The sequence below is a fragment of the Ursus maritimus genome, unplaced genomic scaffold (assembly GCF_017311325.1).
Source record: "Ursus maritimus isolate PB19 unplaced genomic scaffold, ASM1731132v1 scaffold_15, whole genome shotgun sequence".
In the NCBI taxonomy this organism is placed as follows: domain Eukaryota; kingdom Metazoa; phylum Chordata; class Mammalia; order Carnivora; family Ursidae; genus Ursus; species Ursus maritimus.
The window spans coordinates 31,228,572-31,253,828 of NW_024423897.1; the positions used below are offsets into that span (position 1 = coordinate 31,228,572).

At 35.1% G+C, this 25,257-nt stretch overlaps 1 long non-coding RNA gene across 1 annotated transcript in view; it reads left to right on the forward strand.

Moving 5' to 3' along the window:
* The window catches only part of LOC103664667, a 117,839-nt gene extending 95,011 nt beyond the window's left edge, over window positions 1-22,828 (forward strand). The window contains exon 3 of the long non-coding RNA XR_569115.2: window positions 22,230-22,828. This is a non-coding gene — a long non-coding RNA (uncharacterized LOC103664667). The remainder of the gene's footprint in view (window positions 1-22,229) is intronic.
* Window positions 22,829-25,257: the final 2,429 nt, after the last annotated feature.

Sequence of the window (25,257 nt, forward strand, 5' to 3'; positions counted from 1 at the left end):
TTCTTACTCATACCTGTCTTCTCATTAACCCTGCCAATCCCATGTTTGTGTTCTCTAGTCTAGTATCTCACTCCCATCCTGTAGACACTCTAACCTTCCCCACCAAAGAAGGCCATTTGACCCCTCCCCAGATCCCTTTTGCTGTATGATAACTTAAGTGCCTTATGTCAGGGCTAGATGCAAATAGAGGCTTCTCAAGGCTGTTGGTGAATATTTAAACTTCAGTTCATTTTCCCACAATTAATTGTGGCTGGTTTTCTCCATATTTTAGTTAAGAAATAAGCACACTTACCTAAAATATGAATCAGCAAATCACTTTTCTTTAAAGGGTTACATAGTAAACATTTTGCCTTTGCAAGGTATATTGTCTTTGTACTGTGTTCTAATAAAATTGTATTTATTAAAACAGGTGACGGGCAACCATAGTTTACTGACCTCTTATCAAAGCATTACTTTCTTTTTTTTAGTAACACAGACTAATCTCATATTCTAATATGCTATCTCCCTGTAGATATAAATTTGTTCTTAACTTTTGCCCCTATATACCTTCTCAAAATATAAGCAAAATGAAAATAAAGTACCATCAGCAGTAGACTCATTCAGACCTTGCTAGCATTGTGCACCTTATCCCCATGTTCTCTTGTGGAACTGCTCCATCCAACATGCTTATAGCAGGAGTTCATCCCAAGGGCCACTACAAAGCATTGTGCAAACAGCTTCAAAAGGGGCCAGCACCACCCCAAAGTGACTCCTGTCCCAGGGAGAGGGGAAGAAACCACACATATCCGTTTGACAGTGACCCCAGCAGAGGGGTGTGGGCAGACATCTGGTCTGACTATAGGCCTCACACACCAGTGAAAGCTTCTCAGAAGCAACACAGGGAGAGCACCCTGCAGTTCAGTGCTACTGTAGCACTTACAAACACCTGGTCTAACTCAACTGGGGTGAGGGTTGACCCAAGGCATCCTCTAACTGGTCCACTAACAACACAGGGATCAAACTCTGCCCACAACAGGCAAAAAGAGATACTGCAGATACTGGACTGAAGGCAAATGCAGCTCAACCACAACAATAAAGAACACAAAACACACATAGGAGACATCCTGAAGTTCTGGTGAACAGGGGACACTGCACTTCAGAGAACTACAGGACCTCTTCTTCATAAGACCACAACTTTCAAAAGCAGGAGATGTAGCTGACTTTCCTAACACATAGAAACAGGCAAAGAGAGTTAGACAAAATGAAGAGACAGAGAAATATGTCACAAATGAAAGAATGGGACAAAGATCACAGCAAGAGAGCTAAATTAAATGGAGATAAGAAATACGTCTGATAGAAAATTTAAAGTAATGATCATAAAGATGGTCACTGAACTTGAGAAAAGAATGAAGGACTTCAGGAGACCCTCAACAAAGAGATAGAAAATACTAAAAAGAACCAAGCAGAGATGAAGAAAACAAGAAATGAAATTAAAAATACACTAGAGGGCATAAATAATAGACTAGAAGAAGCAGAATAAAGGGCCAACCTGAAGGAAAGAGTAATGAAATGCAATAAAGCTGAACAGGAGAAAGAAAAAAGAATAAAAAATGAAAATATATTAAGGGAACTCAGGAATACCATCAAACATAATAACATTTGCATTATAAAGATCCCAGACAGAGAAGAGAGAGAAAAGGGAGCAGAAAATTTATTTGAAAAAATAATAGCTGAAAACTTCCCAATCTGAGAAAGGAAAGAAATCCAGATCCAGGAGACACAGAGAGCCCCCAACAAAATCAACCCAAGGAGGTCCACACCAAGATATATAGTAATTAAAGTGGCAAAAGGAGGGATAAAGAGAAGATTTTAAAAGCCGCAAGAGAAATGAAAAGAGTTACATACCAGGGAAACCCCATAAGCCTCTCAGCTGATTTTTCAACAGAAACTTGGTAGGCTGCAAGAAAGTGGTATGATATATTTAAAGTGCTGAGAGGGAAAAAAGAAACCTGCAACCAAGAGTACTCCATCCAGCAAGGCTTTCATTCAAAATGGAAAGAGAGATAAAGAGTTCCCCAGACAAACAAAAGTTAAAAGAATTCATCACCACTAAACCAGCCTTCCAAGAAATATTAAGGGAGATTCTTTGAGTGGAAAAGAAAGACCATAAGAAAAGTAGGAAGCACAAAAGCAGTAAAGTTAATATCTATAAAAACCAGTGAAGGGATTAATAAAGTAAAATGATGTGAAATATGACACCATATACCTAAAATGTGGAGGGGAGAGGAGCAGAAATTTAGTGCTTTTTAGAACTGGTTCAAACTTGGGACACCTCAGTGGCTCAGTCAATTAAATGTCTGCCTTTGGTTCAGGTCATAATCCCAGGGTCCTGGGATTGAGACCTGCATCAGGCTTCTTGCTCAGTGGGGAGCCCACTTGTTCCTCTGCCTGCACTCCCCCTGCTTGTGCTCTCTCTCACTGACAAATAAAGAAATAAAATCTTAAAAAAAAAAAAAAGAATAGAGTCAAACTTAAGTGACCATCAACTTAATATAGACTGTTATATCCATAAAATATTATGTATAAATCTATGGTAACCACAATCAAAAACTGGTAATAGATATGCAAAAAATAAAAAGAAAGGAATCCAAATATATTACTAACAAAAGCCAGCAAACCATGAGAGAAGAGAGCAAGAGAAGAAAAGAACAGAGAAGATCTACAAAAACACCCACAAAACAAGTAACAAATGGCAATGAGTATATACCTAACAATAATTACTTGGAATGTTAAAAAATAATTACTTTGAATTTAAATGGACTAATCATGCTAATCAAATGACACAAGATGATGGAATGGATAAAAAAATAAAAAGACTTATCTATATGCTGCCTGCAAGAGACTCATATCAGACCTAAAAACACAACGCAGATTGAAAGTGAAGGAATGTAAAAACATTTCTCCTGCAAAAGAAGTGAAAAGAAAGCTGGGGTAGCAATACTGGTATCAGACAAAATAGACTTTAAGATAAAGACAGTAACATAAGAGACAAAGAAAGACACTACATAATCACAAATGGAACAATGCAACAAGAAGATATAACAATTATAATATTTATGCACCCAACATGAGAGTACCCAAATACATTAAGCTTCTAATAACAAACATAAAGAAAGTAATCAATAGTAATACAGTAATAATAGAGGACTTTAACATCCCACATACATAGACTGCCCAAACAAAAACAACAAGGAAACAGAGGCTTTGAATGACATGTTGGGCCAGATGGATCTGGATATATTCAGAACATTTCATCCTAAAACAGCACAATCTTTTCAAGTGCACATGGAACGTTCTCCCGAATAGATCACATATTAGGCCACAAAACAAGTCTCAACACATTCGAAAAGATTAAACTAATACCATGCATCTTCTCTGACCACAATGCTATGAAAATAGAAATCAAACACACACACATAGAGGATAAATAACATGCTAAGAAACAATGAATGGGTCAACCAAGAAATCAAAGAGTTAATAAAAAAAAATATGTGGAGACGAATGAAAATGAAAACACAATAGTCCAAAATCTTTGGGATGCAGCAAAAGCTGTTCTAAGAAGGAAGTTTATAGCAATATAGGCTTACCCCAAGAAGCAAGAAAATCTCAAATAAACAACCTAGTCTTATAACTAAAGGGTTAGAAAAAGAACAAACAAAACATGAAACGAGTAGAAGGAAGGAAATAATAAAGATAAGAACAGAAATAAATGAAATAAAAACTGAAAAAAAAAAAAAGAACAGATCAATGAAACCAAGAGCTGGTTCTTTGAAAATATTGACAAAATTGATAAACCTCTAGCCAGACTCCTCATGAGAGAGAGAGAGAACTCAAACAAAATCACAAATGAAACAGAGAAATAACAACTGACACCACAGAGAAAAAAAGGATTTAAAGAGAATATTATGAAAAACCATATGCCAAAAAATTAGGCAACCTGGAAAAAATGGATAAATTCCTAGAAACATATAACCACCCAAAACTGAAGCAGGAAGAAATAGACAACTTGAACAGAGTGATTACTGCAATGAAATTAAATCAGTAATCAAAAAGCTGCCAACAAACAGGAGTCCAGGATCAAACAGCTTCACAGGTGAATCCTACCAAACATTTAAAGAAGAGTTAATACCTATTCTTCTCAAGATATTCTAAAAAATAGAAATGGAAGGAAAGCTTACATATGCATTCTATGAGACTAGCATTAACCTGATACTAAAACCAGGTAAAGACATCACAAAAAAAGAGAACTATAGGCCACTATCTTTGATGAATATAGGTACAAAAATCCTCAACAAAATACTAGCAAATCAAATCCAACAGTACATTAAAAAAATCATTCACCACGATCAACTGGGATTTATTTTTCAGATATAAGGGTGGTTCAATATTTGCAAATCAATCAACATGATACAACAAATCAACAAGAGGAAGGATGAAAACCATATGATCATTTCAACAGATGCAGAAAATGTATTTGACAAAATACAACATCCATTCATGATCAAAACTCTCAACAAAGAAGGTTTAGAGAAAACATACCTTAACAAAATAAAGTACTATGTTAAATACTTAACATCATAAACCCACAGCTAACATCATACTCTATGGAAAAAAACAGAGCTTTTTCCTCAAGATCAGAAACAAGACAAGGATATCCACTCTTACCACTTTTATTCAACCCAGTACTGGAAGTCCTAGCCACAGGAATTAGACAAGGAAAATAAATAAAAGCCACTCAAATTGGAAAGGAAGAAGAAAAACTATCACTATTTGCAGATATGATACTATATATAGAAAACCCTAAAGACTCCACCAAAAAACCACTAGAACTGATAAATGACTTCAGTCAGGTTGCAGGATACAAAATCAATATACAGAAATCTATTGCATTTCTATACACTAATAATGAAGTGGCAGAAAGAAAAATTAAGAAAACAGTCCCATTTACAAATACACCAAAAATAATAAAATACCTAGGAATAAACTTAACCAATGAGATGAAAGTTCTGTACTCTGAAAGCTATAAACACTAATGAAAGAATTTGAAGATGACACAAACAAATGGAAAGATATTCTATGCTCATGGATTGGGAGAACAAAAATCATTAAAATATCTATACTACCCAAAGCAATCCATAGATTCAATGCAATCCTTATCAAAATTCCAAAAGCATTTTTCATATAACTAGAACAGACAACCCTAAAATTTATAGAGAACCACAAAAAAACCTCAAACAGTCAAAGCAATCTTGAGAAAGGAGAACAAACCTAGAGGTTTGTTGAAATCCCAGATTTCAAGTAATACTGCAAAGCTGTAATAATCAAAACAGTATGGCACTGGCACAAAAATAGATATATTCATTGATCAATAGAATAGAGAGCCCAGAAATAAATCCACAAATGTATGGTCAATTAATCTTTAACAAAGGAGGCAAGAATATGTAATGGGAAAGACAGTCTCTTCAAAAAATGGTGTTGTGAAAACTGGACAGCTACATGTAAAAGAATGAAACCAGACAACTTTCTTACACAATACACAAAAATAAACTTAAAATGCACTAAAGACCTAAGTATGAGACCTGAAACCATAAAAACCCTAGAAGAGAGGGTTTGGCTCTAGCAACATTCTTCTAGATATATCACCTAAGACAAGGAAAACAAAAGCAAAAATAAACCATTGAGACTACATCAAAATTAAAAGCTTCTGCACAGCACAGGAAACCATCAATAAAACTAAAAGATAACCTACTGAATGGGAGAAAATATTCGCAAATGACATATCTGATAAAGGGTTAGTATCCAAAATATATAAAGAACTTATACAACTCAACACACACACACACACACACACACACACACACACACACACACTAATCCAGTTAAAATGGGCAGAAGACAGGAACAGACATTTCTCCAAAGAAGACACACAGAGGGCCAAAGACACACAAAAAGATGCTCAACATCACTCATCCCAAATCCTCCATTAATATTAATTTGTTTTGTGGTACTATTTCCAGTTCATTCTGCTACACAGACAACAAATATTTATCAAGTTCTTATGATGTGACTATCATTATGGTGACCTTTGAAGAGATAGAGAAGTATAGTATATATCTTCTTTCCTCAACGAGTTTATAAATGAATTGTGGAGACACACATACAAATTATATAACAATACAAAACTGTAATTCAGGAAGTATGATAAAGCAATTTTGGATCAAATTTCCACTTAGTGGCATAGAAAATACATGCCAAGAGTTCAGAGGAAGGCTATTTATACTGTCAGAGAAGGCTGAGGGAGAAAGGACTTCCCCCGGGACAAAACGATTAATACAATTTAGATAAATAGATTATGCAGTTTTCCAATAAATTTGAAGAACCTGTAAGGTCACAACTTAAACCAAAATTCAGAGCAAAAAACGCATGTATGTGTTCAGACAACAGTAAGCAAATCCAGTTGAAAGCAGAGTTTGTATGTGTAGAACAGCAGCATTTTTTACTACTCTTTTTATTGAAAGGTACACGTACATATCCAAATAAAATGGGGGACTGAGGAATTCTTTTCATTAACTCAGTGGTGGAACTTGTTCCAGACAGGATTAGGACTATATTATTATTGCAATTATTATTATTATTTTAGGGATGTCCATCATTCTCCATTTCTCTGCTTTGTTACTCTTTGTGGTCTGATTTCAATCTGTAAAAAAAAAAATTGTGTAGGGTGGGAAAAATGGCCAATGACATTACCATATTCATACCCATTTCTCTTAGAGAGTTTATGAAAAAAAAGAACTTCTTTCTCACAGCCCCTGAATGTCAATTCAGGAAAGAAGAATGATTGGCTTGGTAGAGGTCATGTATCGAATGGACTAACTGCAGTAGCCAAAGGAAACAGAAAAGTATTATAATTTCTTCAGCCTTCATCATGTGCCCACCACCCTATGATTATCGTAGGGAAGATGTGCACAGAAAGTGGTGGAGGTATTCCCCAAAGGTAACAGAAATGCTAAACAGGCAAAAACAAAACAAAACAAAACAAAAACAAAAACAAACAAACCAACAGATTCCCCCATAATAATTGATATCAACCTTTTCCTTGGGTTTTTTTAGTTCAAAACATTTGAGGGGTATACTATATCTACAAACTACATACACTACCTATGAACTGTGAAACTCAATCCTAGTTCAACAATTTCTAGCATGATGTCTGGAGTCTGAAAAGTTCCTTTAGTGACCCTGCTACATGGTCCTAGAAGGTGGGTGCACTCTGTCCTCTCACCCCAATCACTATTATAGGAGGATAAAGCTGGGGAGATGATTCAAATTCAGAAAATGGGGTGCATTAAATGTACAGAAAAGAAGACTGAATTTTATTGTATTTGTACTTAATACTGGTAGTTACTTGGATATTATGATAGAAATTAATGTTTATACTTCATTTTTTTAAAAAAAATCCAGCATTTGTTAATTACAACTTGCAAAATTATGAGTCTTTCTCACTTGGTTATGGTCTTCACATGGAGAAACCTCAAACTAGAATATTCAATTAATCTGAGCTTCTCTCTCCTCTCTCATCCACACATTCCCACACCTCTCACATTTTAGCTATCCTATACCTATGACCCAAAACATTCTGGAGAAGACTGTGTGGTTTTACTCCTTAACATCCCCTTCCCTAATGTCCCCCATGCTCTTCTTTTGTGTAGGTAAACAGAAAAACCTGACTTCACTGAGAAATGCTGAAGCATGTGACTAATCATACGTGTAAGACATACTGTCAGGGACAGCTGTAGAAGGTTCTGAGGAAAAATTATGAGAAACAGGATATGAGAATAAATCTGATAAAGAATTATGATAAAAACAATGTCAGAGTAAACTTGATAAAGATTTATGAAATATAGGATATCAAGTAAGTTTAATGTAACTACTGATGCAAATTGAATATTTGCTATTACTGAAAGTAGGATGATATATAATAATTATAGCTTTACTTTCATATAATAGAGCTGAAAATACACTACAGCTTTGTAGCCACATGCTGGCTACCTGCGTGCATTCAGGGTATCTGCTTTGTTCAATAGTAAAATCAGCTAATTTCACATTTGTGAATTGGCATGTTCCTTCAGATCTCCATTTTCTTTTTTCCACTAAGTCTGCGTCTATTTACTTAGAAATTTCAGTGGGTTCAGGAGTCACTCTAAGAAAGTAAAGGAAGAGCATGTCAGAAGAATGAATTGAGATAGTCTGAAGAACAGAGTGGGCCCTGGGCCCCAAGGAATTCATTAAACACTTTGTGTCATTGAGGTCATCTAAAAACAACCTAAATTCTTTGTTCAGAAAGATGTAGCCAAAGTGTTTCCAAAATTAACCCAGACCCTGAAAGAAACCAAATTGCTAATTGTAGGGTACTGAACACTAAAATACCTATGAGTTTTCTTTAGCTTTTGTTAAAGCCAAATTTTCTAGTTGTCCTTATGAAATAACTGGCTCCATCATTATGAATAATTAGATCAGTATTTTAAAAGTGCAAAATGGATATACCAAAGCATACAGTTTTAACTGATTTTTGTATCCTGTTTTATTCTTTTGCTACCTGTTCACATTGCTTCTTTTGAGATATATATATATATATATATATAATATATATGATATTAAAATACACACTGTAAAAATTGCATAGTACCAAATGAAAAGTTAAACTGTCCCACCCAATCCCACAAACTCCAATCTCTTCCCCTGGAGAAGAATAACTTTTAACTAATTCTGCTTTTAATCTTCTGGTGGTTATCACCATAATTCTAAATGATATGCTTAATCCATCGCTTGGAAAACTGTCTTTACGTTGATGACTCCAAAATTTTTAACTCTAATCATGACTTCTTGACTGAGCTCTGGTCTCATAGAATCAGCTGCCCCCTTGCATCCATAGTAAGCCCAAAAAACTCTTCACTCCTCTAAAATAGAATTCTAGATTCCACTCTATTTCCTCCCCCCAAATAAGTCATATCATAGTCTTTCCCATTTCTCTAAATGGCACCATGAGCTACTTGAGGGCTCGTATTAAAAATCTAGGAGTCATCCCCGATTTTTCTTTTTCCCCCTTCCTCGCTATTTAATCAATCAGCAAGTCATAAAAATGCTCTCTGACCAAGATATATCTTGAATCTTTCCATTTGTATACAAGATCTCTGCTCCTCTTACTCCAAGCCACCATTGTTTCCTAACTGAATTGCTAAACCAGGTACTGACTGGTCTCCTTGTTTCAACCCTTGCCCCATTTCAATCCAATTCCTATACAGTTCACACTTGAACAATGCAGGCATTAGGGGCACCAATCCCCCACACAATCCAAAATCTACATAGAGTTTTTTCTTCCTCATATAACTTTTGACTCCCCCAAAACTTTAAGTAGACTACTGTTGACTGGAAGCCTTACCAATAATATAAATGATAAATTAACACATATTTTGTATGTTATATATATTATATACTATATTCTTAAAATGAAGTAATGTAGAGAAAAGAAAATGTTATTAAGAAAGTCACAAGGAAGAGAAAATACTTTACAGTACTATATTGAAAAAAATCTGCATATAAATGGACTCACACAGTTCAAATCCAGGTTGTTCAAGGGTAAATTGTATAGCGGCCAGATAAGTCTTTAAATTATGAAGTCAGATTCTATTACTCTTCCTTTTAAAACCCTTCTGCTGTACTTAGAATAAAATCAAAATGCTTAATTGTGACTTAGAGGTCCCTGCATGATCTGATTATTTCTTGTCTCTCTAACACCATCTCTTACAACTTCTATTTGTATCCTATGCTTCAGTTGCACTGGCGTCTATTCTGTCTTTGAGGCACCAACAGGGATTTTCCTGGAATGCTACTCTCCTAGTTTTTGTGTGGCTTCCTTCTCACCCTTGAAGTCTTAGTTTGAAGAAGCAATCCTTGAGAACCCATCCGAACTCCGTTCCTCTTGCTTTCTCATGCAGGTATTGGAAAGATAGAGAATTCATTTCTCAGCCTCCTTATAGCTAGGGGAGGCCATACCACAGAGTTTTGGCCAATGAGACATTAGCTTAAACCAGTTTGTGGTCTCTTCTATTTCATCCTTCTTCCCTGGAATGCAGACAGAAAGCTAGCTGTGCAGCGAATTCCTGCTAAGAATGGCAGAACAGGGAGAAAGAAAGAAACTTGTTCCTTAATGGCATCCGATCCTGGCACCATATCAATCGTGAACTGAAAACTCACACTTCATATTTCATGAGAAAAATAACTTCTTTATGCCACAGTTAATTAAGTTTTCTGGTCATCACAGATAAACATAATCCTTAGTGATACAACAGCCACATTGGTTGCTTTCTATCATGTCACCCTTTTTATTTTGTAACATTTATCTTATACTTTATAACATTTATCTGGATCAGAATTATTTTGTTTATTAATATTACTAGTTTATTATATATTTATCCCAGTCAACAAATAAAGGCTGAACGAATGTTAAATAAATCTCAATAACTGTTACTTTATTGACATAATTTCTTTTCACTCCTTATTATGAAGGGTGAATATTTAGCTTACAAATCCTCAAATAATTTTATTGTGGTATTACATTTAATTCCTTGTAGTAAACTTTTGGATGTAAATAATTTTTAAATCACAACTTTTAGACGCTATCTATTGACTTTCCATTATCTGAGATGAGGAAATCAGCAATACTGCATTCTCCCACTATCTCCAAATTCCATGACTTTTACATTGGCAAGACTTAACATATTTATAATCTTTTCTATACCTAAAATTAAGTCATCCATACTTGGCCTATGGGTTGATTCTACAAATCTACAGCAGCTTTGAAAATTACTTTTATAGCTATTTTTATTCTAGAACAGAATTACATAGATCGACATGTAGAAACATTGTCTTATGTCACTAGCCTTATTTTTAAATTATAATGCATGCTTTTTGAAAACTGCAAAGAATACAGAAGACTATAGAAAACAGTGAAAGTGTACATACTTTTTTATAGAGTTTTATTTAGTAAAAGTGGGATTTCATTATATATATATATATGGTTCCATTTACATCAAAAATCAGGGATGTACCATATGGTGACTAACATAATAAAAAATATTATTATAAAAAAATATATATATGGTTCCATTATCTTTTTTTTCAAGTATTATGGCCATCTTTCTATCTCTCTAGGTATATATGTATTGTATTTTCTTTAATCAGTGTTTAGCATTCCACATGTATGTTTGAAACAAGTTTTTTTACCGCTATTGGAAGACCATTGAAAATGTTTCCTATCATTTGCTGTCACATTAGTAAAATGAACACACAGTATGTTGTATTTGTAAAGGCACATATGTAAGTGTTTCTGTAGGATACATTTCTTTAGTCAAAAGATAGGTGCATTATTATTTTAATAGCTATAGTAGAAACTTTCCAGTGAAACTTCTGGATCAGTGCTGTCCTACAGAACATAATGTAATCCAAATATATAACTTTAAATTTTCTAGTAACCATAAAGAGGAAAAGAAAAAGATAAAACTAATTTTCAGCATATATTTTATTTAACCCATTATGCCCGAAATATTATAATTTCAGCATGTAACCAAGATAAACAGTTACTAATGAGATATTTTACATTCTTTTTATCATACTAAGTCTTCAAAATCTAGTACATATTTTATACTTGCAATACATCTTAGTTCAGATGCTAAATTTTTGTTAGAAATATTTGATTTATATTTAAATTTCACAAATATGTAGCTGTAAAAGTAGACTTACATACCCAAACTGCTTTAAATATACTTAGGAGTTTTTCAGTGATTGAACTGAGTATTAGTTTTTAAATTTAACTTTAATTTATATTAAATTGAGTAAGAAATTCAATTCTGTTACACCAATCTAATTTCGAGCACTTAATAGCCAAGTGTAGTTAATGGCTTTAGTATCAGACAGCACAGATATAAATTAACCAGATTAACCAAAGCTTTCTATTCTCTCTGTTCACCAAACTGACTAACAAAAAGCTGAATATCTGCAGCTGAAGCCACCCATTGGTAGCCCTAACAACAGCATTTTCCTACCAGTTGAGTTTTATATTTACAAAGACGAAGTTGCATTGTTATGAAATATGGTTGATCTCTGTTTTTGTAATTGTAATTGTGCAATTTGGTCAACATTACAAAACACTGGTGAAAAATGAATTAGTTGCTTTGGAAAAACATAATAAAGGAACATTTACTTAACAAAAACCTATTGATTTAGAAATTGGCAAGATGACTAAATGTTTGGGAAAACACTGTAAAAATATAGAAAAATTCTGTACTCCTTTTGCTTGGTAAATTTCTTTAGGACAGAAACTGGAAATAATAGACAATTTGGAGATCCTTTGAGATAATCATATAATTTTCTTCCTTTTAACTGTTTAAGTAATTGCATCTAGTTTTACTAATATTTTATTTGTATGCTTTCATGTTATTCCCTTAATACACTGTTGAGTTTAATTTCTTAATATTTTATCACTACTTTTGTACTTATTTGTATTTTTATTTTTCCATGCCTGATTTCTAGTATCCAGTGCCTGCCCTGAAGCCATTTTCACAGTTTTAAGAATTGCATAACGTGATGCCCGTGTCTGATAGAAGCTATGCTGACAAACGGTGTTCTTCTCAGGCAATGGCTTCGATTTCCCTCAGACATATATGGCATAGCTATTTTTAGTCTCTAACGGACATAAATAAATCAGCATAAACTGGTTCTTTATTAGGTGAATGGGAAGATCCTAAATCACTTTCTTCACGTCTCCCAGGGTGAACTAGAAATAAAAGTCACATTTTCTTTTGTTCTTTCTATTGCCTGGAGTGTAGAGAAAATGAATAGTATCATTTGAAATGCTGTCTAAATAATGCTGTTTAATCAATTTTCTGCTTTAATTTCATATCACTCTGTTTAGCAGTTTAATGCTTTTGGCTGCAAGTAACAGATTTCCTGACTACCACTACAGAAATGTAAAGGCCTTTATTTCAATGAGGAGGATCAGATAAAAAAAGAAAAAGTTTGCACCACTGGTAGATAGAATTAAAAAAGGAGTGTCATGATTTAGTAACTAGAGCGAAACATACATTTCTTCCCCTGTTATCTTTTCCAAATATAACAGCCATTACAACAAAATACTAAAATAATCTGACTTTATAACCAGGCCATAAATATTTTTTATCATAAAATGTTTTAAAAAGAAGTTTTTAAAATATTGCATGCTCAATTTTTATTTTTTTAAAGATTTTATTTACTTATTTATTTATTTGAGAGAGGGAGAGAGAGCACAAGCAGGGGGAGTAGCAGAGGGAGAGTGAGAAGCAGACTCCCTGCCGAGCAGGGAGCCCAGTGCAGGACTCTATCCCAGGACCCTGGGATCATGACCTGAGCCGGAGGCAGGCACTTAACTGACTGAGCCATCCAGGGGCCCCTCAATTTTTACTTCTTAAAATATTATCCATTAATAACATCTTAATATATTAGTAAGAACACAGTGTTTCTGTATCACTAATAAAAGAAAATTAAAATATTTATCTAAAATTATAAAAAAGAAGTCCCTATACAGGTGATCGCAAGGTTGGTTTGTGGTTTGAATATGCCAAAAAGGATTCAGGCCTCCTTAGTTTTCTACTCTGCTATCCTTGTGCTACAGCTCTGTCTCTTCTCACTGTTGCAGCATGACTGTTAAAGTTCCAAGCATCATACAATTCTGTAACAGCATCCTCCAAAGAAAAGATAAAGATGAAGGGAAATAGAGCTTTCTTCCAAGATCTCTCTTTTTATCAGAAGGCATTATCTTCTGTAGAATTCCCAATAGATTTCTTTGTATTTCATTGCTCAGAACTGGTTTATATGCTACCTCTGGCTGCAAGAGACTTCAAGAAAATGATTATCTCTTTTGCAGTCTCTAGCTACAGGTGGGCCTAAAAATGGGGCTGTGAGGGGAAGGGATTGGGAATGGCTAATAGTTAAAAACTACCAGCTCATTGTTCTATTTTTCTTTTAATTAACTGTTATGTTTGGTTTTTTTCCTATTTTTCCTTTGTGCTTATCCAACTTCACATCAGTTCTCCCTTCACAGGACTTAGTATTTCTATCCAAACATACTTGTAAGGTTTATCTTGATTCATTGAGTGTATCCCAGCCAGTCCCTTTTAACTTGCTTGGCTTTTTTTTGGGGGGGGGGGCATCATTTTGAGGACAAGTCTCAGCCTCTGTTTCTTTTCTTTCTTTTTTTTTTAATTTTTATTTATAAGCCTCTATTTCTAATATAAACACTAGGTGGTCATCACATTCCAAATAGCTTATCACACTTGAGATGTTTTCAGTCACTTGCTTTAAAACACAATCTCATGAGATCAGACTCTCCATTCCCCTTTTATTTCCAAAAACACACTTTAATGTTCATGTTTCCATGGCATACATTTTCCCCTGGCAATATCAGATTAATCAAATTCCCTCTGACCATTCCCCTGCCAGAGTAGAAAAGACTCGAGGTCCAAATCTTCTTTTCAGCCTCTGACTACAGTAGAATTGACATTAGGAGAGTGCCATATTGAAACATTAATGCTTAGATAAAAGAGATTCATTTGGAAACTAAGCTTGGATTTAGACAAATATTGGAGTATCTGATAAATTGTGAGTATCACCAGCCTGAAGGCATGGGTTGATCCGAGTATAGAGAAAAAGGCAAAGGCTACTCCATACAAAATCACTCTCAAAATGAACAACTGTAACATCATCTGTATGTGCCAAAGGCTAACTCTTATCAGGATTAATTTCCATGTAGAATACAATTTTTTTAAAGGGAAAGTGATAAAAATATGCCAGTTTGAAGCCCCCACGCACATACACACAATTAATCTCAACAGTATTCTCACCAATTACTTAGAAGTTAGACCAACATTGTTTATTGTTACTGTGCATGGTGTTAATAAAAATAAGGCAATTTTTAGTCAGTTTTATTCCTATTTCTAAATTCTCAACAGATTATGCTCCCCTCTCTCCCTCCATTGCCTGTACCTGGAGCTGATCATGACTACTACCCCATCCTTGGTATGCCACTAGGGAAAACAAAAACATTTTGTATGTTCACATTGTGCCAAAAATTATCTCAGTGTTTTAAATATATCAAAGGCAGATATTCCCTGATTTATGGATGAAAAAAAACTAAGACTAAGAAAAGTTAAAGTTTATGAAGTAATTGGAAATATCCAGAGTAAGTCAGATCCATCAAGTTCCAAAACCCATGCTCTCTAATGGATACCAACTAGCTTACAGGGGGTCATGGAACTTGGATTCTAGTCCCAAACCTTCTGTTCCTGATCTGAAAAAGAGGACGCTTGGGTGAACTGATTCCTATGATCTCTTTTAGCTAAAAAATTGAACTTTCTCTTTTGAGTGCTTTCTATGGGTCAGCCATTGAGGTAAAAATCTTATATATGTTATTTATTTAAAAACAAAAACTAAAAAAACTAGTAAAGAATGGGAGGAAACTAAGATGCAGAGAGGTTAGATAACATGCTGAGGGAACTCTAGAGTTAGCAAATAGTGGAACTCAGATTTAAATTCAGACCTATCTGGTTCATGAGGACAAATATTTAACCTAAAATACCTATTGTTTTAAAGAAATTGTTATCAATTAGCAATGTACATCAGAATATGTAGAGTGAAAGGGTGGAATTCTTAAACGCATATTGAACATTATAAATTATTTTATATTCACATTTCATAAATACATTTTATAGGACAAATTTCTGCATATTATTCTCACCTGTTATATTCATAGATAAGGAAAATGTCAACATATGTAGAATCAGAAGCTGAAGAGGGATATAAGTTTGATTCTTTCCAGACTTTTAAAAATCACAATGAACAAATCAAAAGTTCAGGCCTGAGCATGAAGAGGTGAGGACACAGAAGCAGAGTGAGAGTGATGTGGGGAAGCTTCTTCACTGAATGTTTTTCCTGAGGACTGAAACCACACTTGCCTCAGCCAAGTCAAATTTTTATCCTCCTAAAGACACTGACAGTCTTGATATTTTTGTCTTTTTTTGTAATTCCATCTGGTTATCCTATAACATGGTTAGACTACAGCAGTAAAGAGATAGTTACATACTCTATCTTCATGGAGCAAATGGTCTCACATATAAGAAAGCTTATAAACCAAACTCAGATTCTTAGTTTCTTTCTGCAGCTGAGTGGGATGTCATTAGCAAGTATTGAGCTCATAGAGAATTTCCTTGCTGATGTGCAGTCCTGGCCAGAAGCCATGCCAGCTTTTTTCATCTCTGGGGAAAAGCTGGCAAATGCCAGGTGCCAAAGCTAAACTTTACCTACTTCAAGTTTTGCCAGGGAACAGCCCTGTTTGCTCCCAACTCAACACAAGCTCATAAAAATCTATTTCTGTCCTGTGGCACTTGAGTATGTGCAGCTTATTGGGAATTTGTCTGGGCTAGTTGGACAAATAAAGGTGAGAATAGAGAGGAAAGGACAGATTCAATGATCATTATGAAGGAAAAATTGAGTGTTTGGTGAATGACTGGATGTGGACACCAAAGGGGGAAAAAAGATTCAAAGTAGTATCTACTTTTTGTCTGGGTGGTTTGAGAATGAGTATCACTCGACAGAAATATCAGCTAACAAGACAATTTGAGATATACTTTAGATAAACTGATAAGGACACCTACATGGAAACATGAAATGAATTATGTTCAACATCACCAAATTAGAGTAAAAAATGATATTCACGCTCCTTTTAATATTTGAATAAAAGTCTACATAGTCTTCTCTCTCCCCACAATCTTGAATCCCATAATAAACCACTCAGTCTCACATGTGATTCTAGATACTTATGGAGAAAAAGTGGAATATTTAGTTAATTCCCTATAGGGTTTCTGTTCTTTGCTTCTCCTACCTAACATTACTGACAACTGCTTTATAATAGGCACCATTATGAGTCTTCCACAGTTATTTGTGTTTTTAATCTTCACAACAAACCTATGATAAGGAGCTATCATCATACCCATTTCGCTTATGAAGACACTGAAGTCCAGAGCCAGGAGTTACACACAACCTATCTAGATTTAGAGACCTTGTCCTTCCTTGTCCCTTGTACCCTGCTGCCTCTATCCTCACGGACAGCTCTGGCACCTGGTGATGTTGCTGGGAACAAGGAGTACAGCAACCCGCCACAATCCTTATTCCCTGCTGGGAGTTCAGTAGTTATCTAAGCCTTGCCTGATCCCCAGTACAGACAAGTAGAAACTCAACACAGTCCTGGTTTGCTGCCCAAATTCATAATGACTAGGGCATTCATTGCCACCAAATCTAGGGTCCCAGAGTCTATGTGAGTCCCAACTCAATGAAGATAAAAGATTCCCCTCTCCATTCTTACTGGAAAAACATATTTCTCAGAGTATGCCTCTGCATCCAGTCTGGGTATCCAATGTTACAGCTCTTCAGTAACACAGATTGTTTTTTAGTATGAGCACAATACACACACACACACACACACACACACACACACACACACACGTCTACTCTCAAGAGGCATCTATAGAGCCAGGGTTTCTGGCCTTCTCCTAGGTTAACGTAGGCCCTGGAGTTGTGCCCCAGATCCCTTAGGAAACCTGGTATCTAATTCTTGGCATTTGCTCTTGGTTAAGGTCCCTAAATCCTGGGTTCTAATAATGTTGAACTTCAAGGAAAAAGCAATCTAATGTCTCTATATCTTTGCTCCCAAGGTCCTCTTGACTTCTATGTAAATTTACTCAGATTCCTGAATTTCCTTCAATTTATTTTAAGCTTGGCATATTAAGTAATTTGAGAAAGGATGATATTTGTTCCCAGAACAAAAAGTAGCTAATTGTTTCACATTCACATAAAATACATACATAAAAGAAAACATTCAAGTGATTCTTCCCAAAGCAAGGTCCACCCACAGGTAAAAGAAACCACTGACAAATTTGACATGATCATTTTTTTAATTAACAAATAATTTTTAAAATCTTCCCTTGTTGCTTACATTCTATCTAGGAATGGAACTTAAGAGGTGCGAGTGTGCCAGCACAGTTTATCAGGAAATTCTTCCTTAGAATTAACCCAAATCCATGAATCATATAGTTTATTATAATGAATATCAACTAGAATCATCTAGAATAGATGGGAGTATGAAGATGAAGATATTATTCCAGCTATCAAGAAGCATTTTGTCACACCCATTAGGATGGTTATTATTAAAAAAGTAACAAGTGTTGGCAAGGGTGTGGTAAAATTGGAACCCTTTTATATTGCTGCAGAGATATATAATGGTATAGCCACTGTGGAAAACAGTGTGGCCAGTTCCTCAAATAATTAAAAATTACTTACCATATGGTCCAGGAACTCTACTTCTGGATATATACCCAAGTGAATTGAAACAGGGACTTGAACAGAAATTTATACGCCTATGTTCTTATTCACAATAGCCAAAGGGTAGAAGCAACCAAGTGTCTATCAACAGATGAAGGGATAAACAAAATGTGGCATATACATACAATGGAATATTAATCAGCCTTAAAAAGTAAGGAAATTCTGACATGCAACAAAATGGATGAAACTTAAAGCCATTATGCTAAATGAAATAAGCTAGGCACAAAAGGACAAATACTGCATGACCCTACTTATATAAAGTACCTAAGAGTAGTCAAATTCACAGAAAGAATGGTGATTGCCAGGGGATGGGAGGGGAAGGAGTTGGGAGTGGGGAGTTATTGTTTAATGAATCTGGGGCGCTTCAGTTTGGGAAGATGAAGAGTTCTGTGGAAGGTGGTGGTGACGGTAGCACTATAATATGAATGCTATGTATATTTTACCACAATTATTAAAATTTTAATTTTAATTTAAAAAAAAACACATTTAGTCTGATGTGGAAGAAAGACTGAGAAACAAGTAATTTACATAACAGTGAGTGCTAAGACAGTGAGATGCAGCATCCTGAATTCAGAGTCTGCATGCCAAACACTTTCCACAAGTAGCCCTTGTATTTAAAGTCAGAAGGTAAAGAGGAGAGTGTTCCCATTTTGAAGTATTAACTATTGAGCTCCATTCCATCCACTATGATTCAGTCATTTGGACCCCTAGTCCTGGCAGTTCAAAATCAGAGAACAGAGGTAACAAATTCTTGGCTTTCACGTTCCAAAGCCGCAACGCAAAAGAGGGACAGAAAAGATTCAGAAGATTCAAGTCCCCTCCCCAACACACATTCACAGATTCCCAAACTAGGTAAAGATTCCATAGGGTGGAGGATAGAGAGACAAGAAATGACTGGAGTACTGGAATGGAGTTTAGACACTAAACAATTTACCTGGGCAATTCTCTGTGGCATAGAGTATCACATGGACTAGTGAGAAACAGGGAGCCACTGGGAGCAGAATCAGTGGCTGTATCATGTTTTTGGTACTCAGAGACATTTTAGTCTGCATGTACTGAGAACTAAGTGTACAACATCTGCTCTGAAGTGCTGCTTTAGTTGCCCCTTCTCACTGATGATAGACAGCAAGGGAGTCCAGCAGGAATTATGCCTATGTGCTTTCAAAACTTGCTCAACCCCCATCCTATCTGCCCTATATAAAATAATCTCCCTTTCAATAGCTTAGGACCCTTGTACCTACTTGAAAGAAAGGGTAGAGCTCTGAGTTACTGATAGTGATACAGGAAAGGGAAGGAAAGAAAACCTGACCTAGGACATGATAGGTAGAATAAGCTCAAGATCTCCCATCCATCTGGAACAATGTTGGAACAGAGATCAGTTTAGCTTTGTAGCCATTATAACATAATTAGAAAGCTTAAAATGCTAAAAGTAAAAAGTCTGAGCACCGCACATTAGAACTTTGTGTAGATACTCTGTGAAGAATTTTTTAGAAAAAAATATAATACTAATGTTTAAACAATGAAATCCATACTAGGCTCTTTTGGACAGGAAGACTTAAAGAGACCCCTCTACAACAAAGCAATGTCACCAGGACCACACTCTTGACTCCTAGAAGACTCTTACTTAGTTAGATACATCTATAGATATAAAGCACAAAGTCCCAGGGCACAGCAGAGTAGAGGTCACAGTCAGGAGTATCAGGGGGTTGGAAGAAATCAGGACAAATTACTGGGGCCCAGAGATCTGGAAAAGGATCCAGCCCTGACCACAATGCATTATCGAAACAAATCCCCTGAAAAGATTTACAAGCCATCTTCCCAAACTTACTCTTGTAGCTCTAGTTACAGACTTGACTCCTCTGGGATCAAGAGGGAAAACAGAAAGAAACCAAGCTGATATGTCTAGACCCTAAAATCTCCAAACAAGGGTCAGTCATGCATCTTTGATAGCCTATGTCAATACTTTGCCCTTCATTAAAAGAGGTCAGCTGAATGTAAGATAATAGAACTCTCATGACTTATTGACTTTGTTGCATCATTAACTGACATTATTCCTAAGCCAAATGTGACCAATTTCTTTCTTATTATTCACACAGTACCCAATAGACTCCAGCTTCTTGGAATTCTAAATCTCTTAGCAATAATTTAACAGGAATGCCACAATGTCTCATTGTTCTCTAGTGAGAATCATCTCCATGTGATTCTTCCCAAGTCCATTATTCATTCTTTTCCTTTCCTTCTGGCTGTTTCCCTCCCCATGGCAACTCCAAATTATTAAGTTTTTCAGGCAAATGGCTAGAAACGGGAAACTATCTTGTATGGATCTTGTTTCTTGTGTGAATACTCACCAGAGAGTAGACTTCTATTACAACCCAATTCTAGAAATATTTGAGATTGGTCTATTGTGTGTTGATTCTATTCAACCAGTAGACTTGCTATTTAAGTGTAAAAAGAAAAAAATACTATATAGTTTTGCAATAATGTTTAAGTATTAATGCCTAATAAGTTAGATCACCTGAGAATCATGTTCATTAGCTCCAAGTGAAAATGAATGTTGCATTAAAACTATTTGCACTGCCCACCTATGAAAGCTTGATAGATAAAGCAAGTGACTGGGGACTCACTTAACCTATGAGTGTTTGCAATATAAAAATTTTCTCTCAGGTGTAACACTTATCCACGGATTATATTCAGTTAGTAAATAGTTATTGAATACTGCATCTAAGGAACAGAAAAAATAATATAGATTTCTGCCCCTGAGGAGTTTGCAAATTTATAATCTTGGGGGTAGATAATATTTTTAAGTAATCTTAATAGAAACCAGTTGCAGCTCTTTATAAGTCATAAGATGTTAGAATCTAAAGTCAATTCCTGGGTAGTTAAAAAAAAAAGTAGTCAAAATATACCTTGAAAACCTCTTAAATTATCCATAATGTACTCTCTCTATATATTACATATATAGAGCTTAACTTATAGTGTTTTTAAATACATAATGTACACTTTAATATGAAATATAATAAAGATCAAACATGCAAAAGTTGTTTAGATTGTAGTATGTTACACATGTTATTTCATATAAAGTAACTGCTATTTGGGTTAAGTGTTTACACCCTAATATAATTTCTTGCTTATACACAGGCATTTATTTATATTATAGCAACATTTTAGAAAATCGCTTTGGGAGCTTTGGCATGATATAAAACACCTTACAATTTATTTTCTTTAATATAATGGGAAATAAATTCCTGATTAGCATTTTCATTCAGAGCTTCTGAGTTTTAGAAATTGTTTCCAGATATTAAGTACAGATGCCAGTATTTCTCAATGGAAAATGATAGAAAGGTAGCAATTGAAATGTGATCTCATAAACCTGATTTCATGAAAACTCAGAGCAGTGCTTCAGGCTAAGGTATGCAGAAATACAAAAGTGCCAAACATCTGGAACATAGTTACATGACAGCACTTGATATGCATAGAGAAGCAGAGAAACAGTCCTTCACTAGGAAATTTTAGATCACAGAGTGTTTTGGGTTCCAGGCTAAGGGGTTGAGAATTTACTGAAAGGTAACAGAAGGTTTCATTTATATATTTTTTTATATATTGATTTTTTTAAATGACAAATCCAAAAACATCCTTGGGTGAGAGAAGAGGAGGGTTAACACTAGAAACAATTTGGCCAATCTGGCTTCTTTGGAACAAAATGGATTGAAGTCTGTTTAAATCCACAGGTGCCCCCTACTGATGAGGAAAAGACGACAGCACAGAGGGAATATTTGATCAATTCCTCCGCAGCTGGAATAACCATGGATGAAATACTTTTCCTTAGAATGAAATAATAAAAATATCCTCAAGCAAAGTTCTCCAACAGTTGAGAGCATTATTCTCTGAAAAATAGCCAATATTCAATAAAAGTTCAGATGGAGGGCTGAGACCAAGAGGAGAGATTTCTTCTCTAGTTGTTAGGGAAGATAAGTTCAGAGATTCAGTAACTTGTGGAGAAAGGAAAAGTACAAATCTTCATTTTAAACACCTTCAAAAATCTGAAAATAGTTTGGAAATGTGTTTATAGCTTTCAAGAAAAGTCAAGTTGGAAGCATTACATGAGACTGCAGCTCAAAATATCTCCTAGGTGCTGTCTGGCACCATTATAAAGTATACTTACGAGGCAAATAAAGTTTATAATTTAAATCCTGAACAGGGGAAACAAGGCAAGACTCTGTTCTAATACCTTGGAAAGAGCATCATTATTATACCACATCAGAAGATGGGCCCTCTACAGCATCCCTCATGTTCTCCTGCTCTGGCTCTTCTCCTTACAGATGTTTCTGCCTTCTAAGGAAATTAATCATATCAGGGGGGAAAAAAATCCTTGAATAAATATCTGAGTTGGGCAATCATTTAGGAATATGTTTTCATTTGAAGTTTCTATTTTTTTTATTAAGTTCAATTAGCCAGCATATAGTACATCATTAGTTCTTGATGTAGTGTTCAATGATTCATTAGTTACATATAATACCCAGTGCTCATCACAACAAGTGCCCTCCTTAATACCCATCACCCAGTTATCCCATCCCCCAGCCCCCCTCCCTTCTGCAACCCTCAGTTTGTTTCCTGGATTCCATGTTTTCTACTGTTAAATGAAAGGGTCCTCAAGGGAGAGCTCTTTGCTTGTCAGTGAGTTTGGTGATATGACAAGTAGGGCCACAGTTTAGATTTGGACCATTATAGTAAAAGCCACTCTTAAATGTGGCAGGCAATGCCCTAAGTCCTGAATACAATAACTCACTGAATGTACATCACAACCCAATGGAAGAGTTATTCCTATCATTCTCACTGTAGAGTAAACAGAGCATTATCATTATACAGCTTGAAAGTAACAAAGCTGGGGTTTGAACATGAGCTCTAGTACCCCTGCCCTTAAATAGTACATGGGATTACCTCCTTAGGGGATTTACTAAGTTAGAGGGTAACTTTTTGAGAGAGAGTAGAGAGGAAGCGTAAGAATAGAAACCCATTAATATGGTCAGACTATTGAGCTCCATGTGAAAAGATATTCAGCTAATATTCTTTAGTGGCAGGTATGACTGATGGGCTTTAAAAAATAGTTTTATTGAAATTTAATGAATATACCATTCAGTTCATCCACTTGAAGTGTGCATTTTACAAAAAGACAAGAAATAACAAATATTGGCAAGGATATAAAGAAAAAGGTACCCTGGTGGTGGGAATGTAAACAGATACAGCCACTGTGAGTATGGAGGTTCCTCAAAAAATTAAAAATAGAAATACCATATGATCCAATAATTCCACTATTGGGTATTTACCCAAAGAAAACAAAAACACTAATTCAAAAAGATATATGCACTCCTATGTTTATTGCAGCATTATTCACAATACCCAAGATACAGAAGTAGCCCAAGTGTCCATCAATAGATGAATGGATAAGGAAGATGTGATATGTGTGTTTGTATACACACACACACACACACACACACACAATGGAATATATGCTGACATAAAAAAAGGATGAGATCATTTCATTTGAGACAACATGGATGGACCTAGAGGATATTAAGCTAAATGAAATAAGTCAGGCTGAGATAGGCAAATGCCATATGATTTCACTCATAGTGAAATCTAAAGAAGAAAAGAAAAGAAAAAAAACCAAATGAATAAACAAATAAAAAGCAGAATCAGACTTATAAACACAGAGGAAAAAACTGATGGTTGCCTGGGGGCGGGGGGAGGCATGAGATGGAGTGACATATACTGCAAACCAAGGATCCCTCTACATCATGCTTAGGTCATAGAAAATCATAGTAAATCAGCTTCCATACGAAGAACAGTAACAACATCTTATACCCGTAATTTGCATCATACTTTAAAATATGTGTTCACACGTATCACTTCATTTGGTACTCCTGATGCAACCCTGTACTGTCATGAGTGGAATGTTGTCCATACTTTATAAATGAGAAAACTAAAACTCAGAAATATTATATGATGTCATTAACTCCTTGCAGAGGGGAACCTAAAATCCAGGTCTCTTGATTCTAAATCCTATAAATCATGTCCCTTTTTTATTGTACAATGTTTTATAAATTGTAGATAAGCCAAATACATCCATCTCAGGAATCCAGTAAATTCAAAAACACTCTCGTGGCTCAAAAGGTAGTCAAAATTACAAACCTTTATCTGAATACCTACATTATTTCTTTTTCTATCATTATTTCTTTTTCTATCACTGCTAACCATCAAAATGTCACTCTACAAATGAAGTTATCCATCCATTTTGCCACTTATTAAATGTCATTTAAAAAGTCTAGAGTTTGTGAGATTATGATTGTTACCATGGTAATGAATTGCAATATCAAACTCTATTCATAAATCATCTGTAAGTAAAGCAAACAAAAAAATGAGATTCGATAAACTCTGAGAGTTTCTTTTACTTAAAATAGAACCAATATTTAATAATAATAATAATAATAATGTATGCAAAAATTAAATTCAACATTTACTGCATACCTACTATATAATAGGCTTTGTACCACTTTCTGGTGATACAGAAACAAATGATATCAGTTTAGAGCCACTGGCACAAATTGCTTTTTCACCTTAGTTGAAATTTGCTCTTTCAACTAAGGCTATTGTTGGGTTTGCCACTATCTTGTTTTGATGTGTGAGCTAATAAACTAAAAATATAAGATACAACCAGTCATTCATCCTTAAAAATAATGCTGTTAAATAATACTTAAG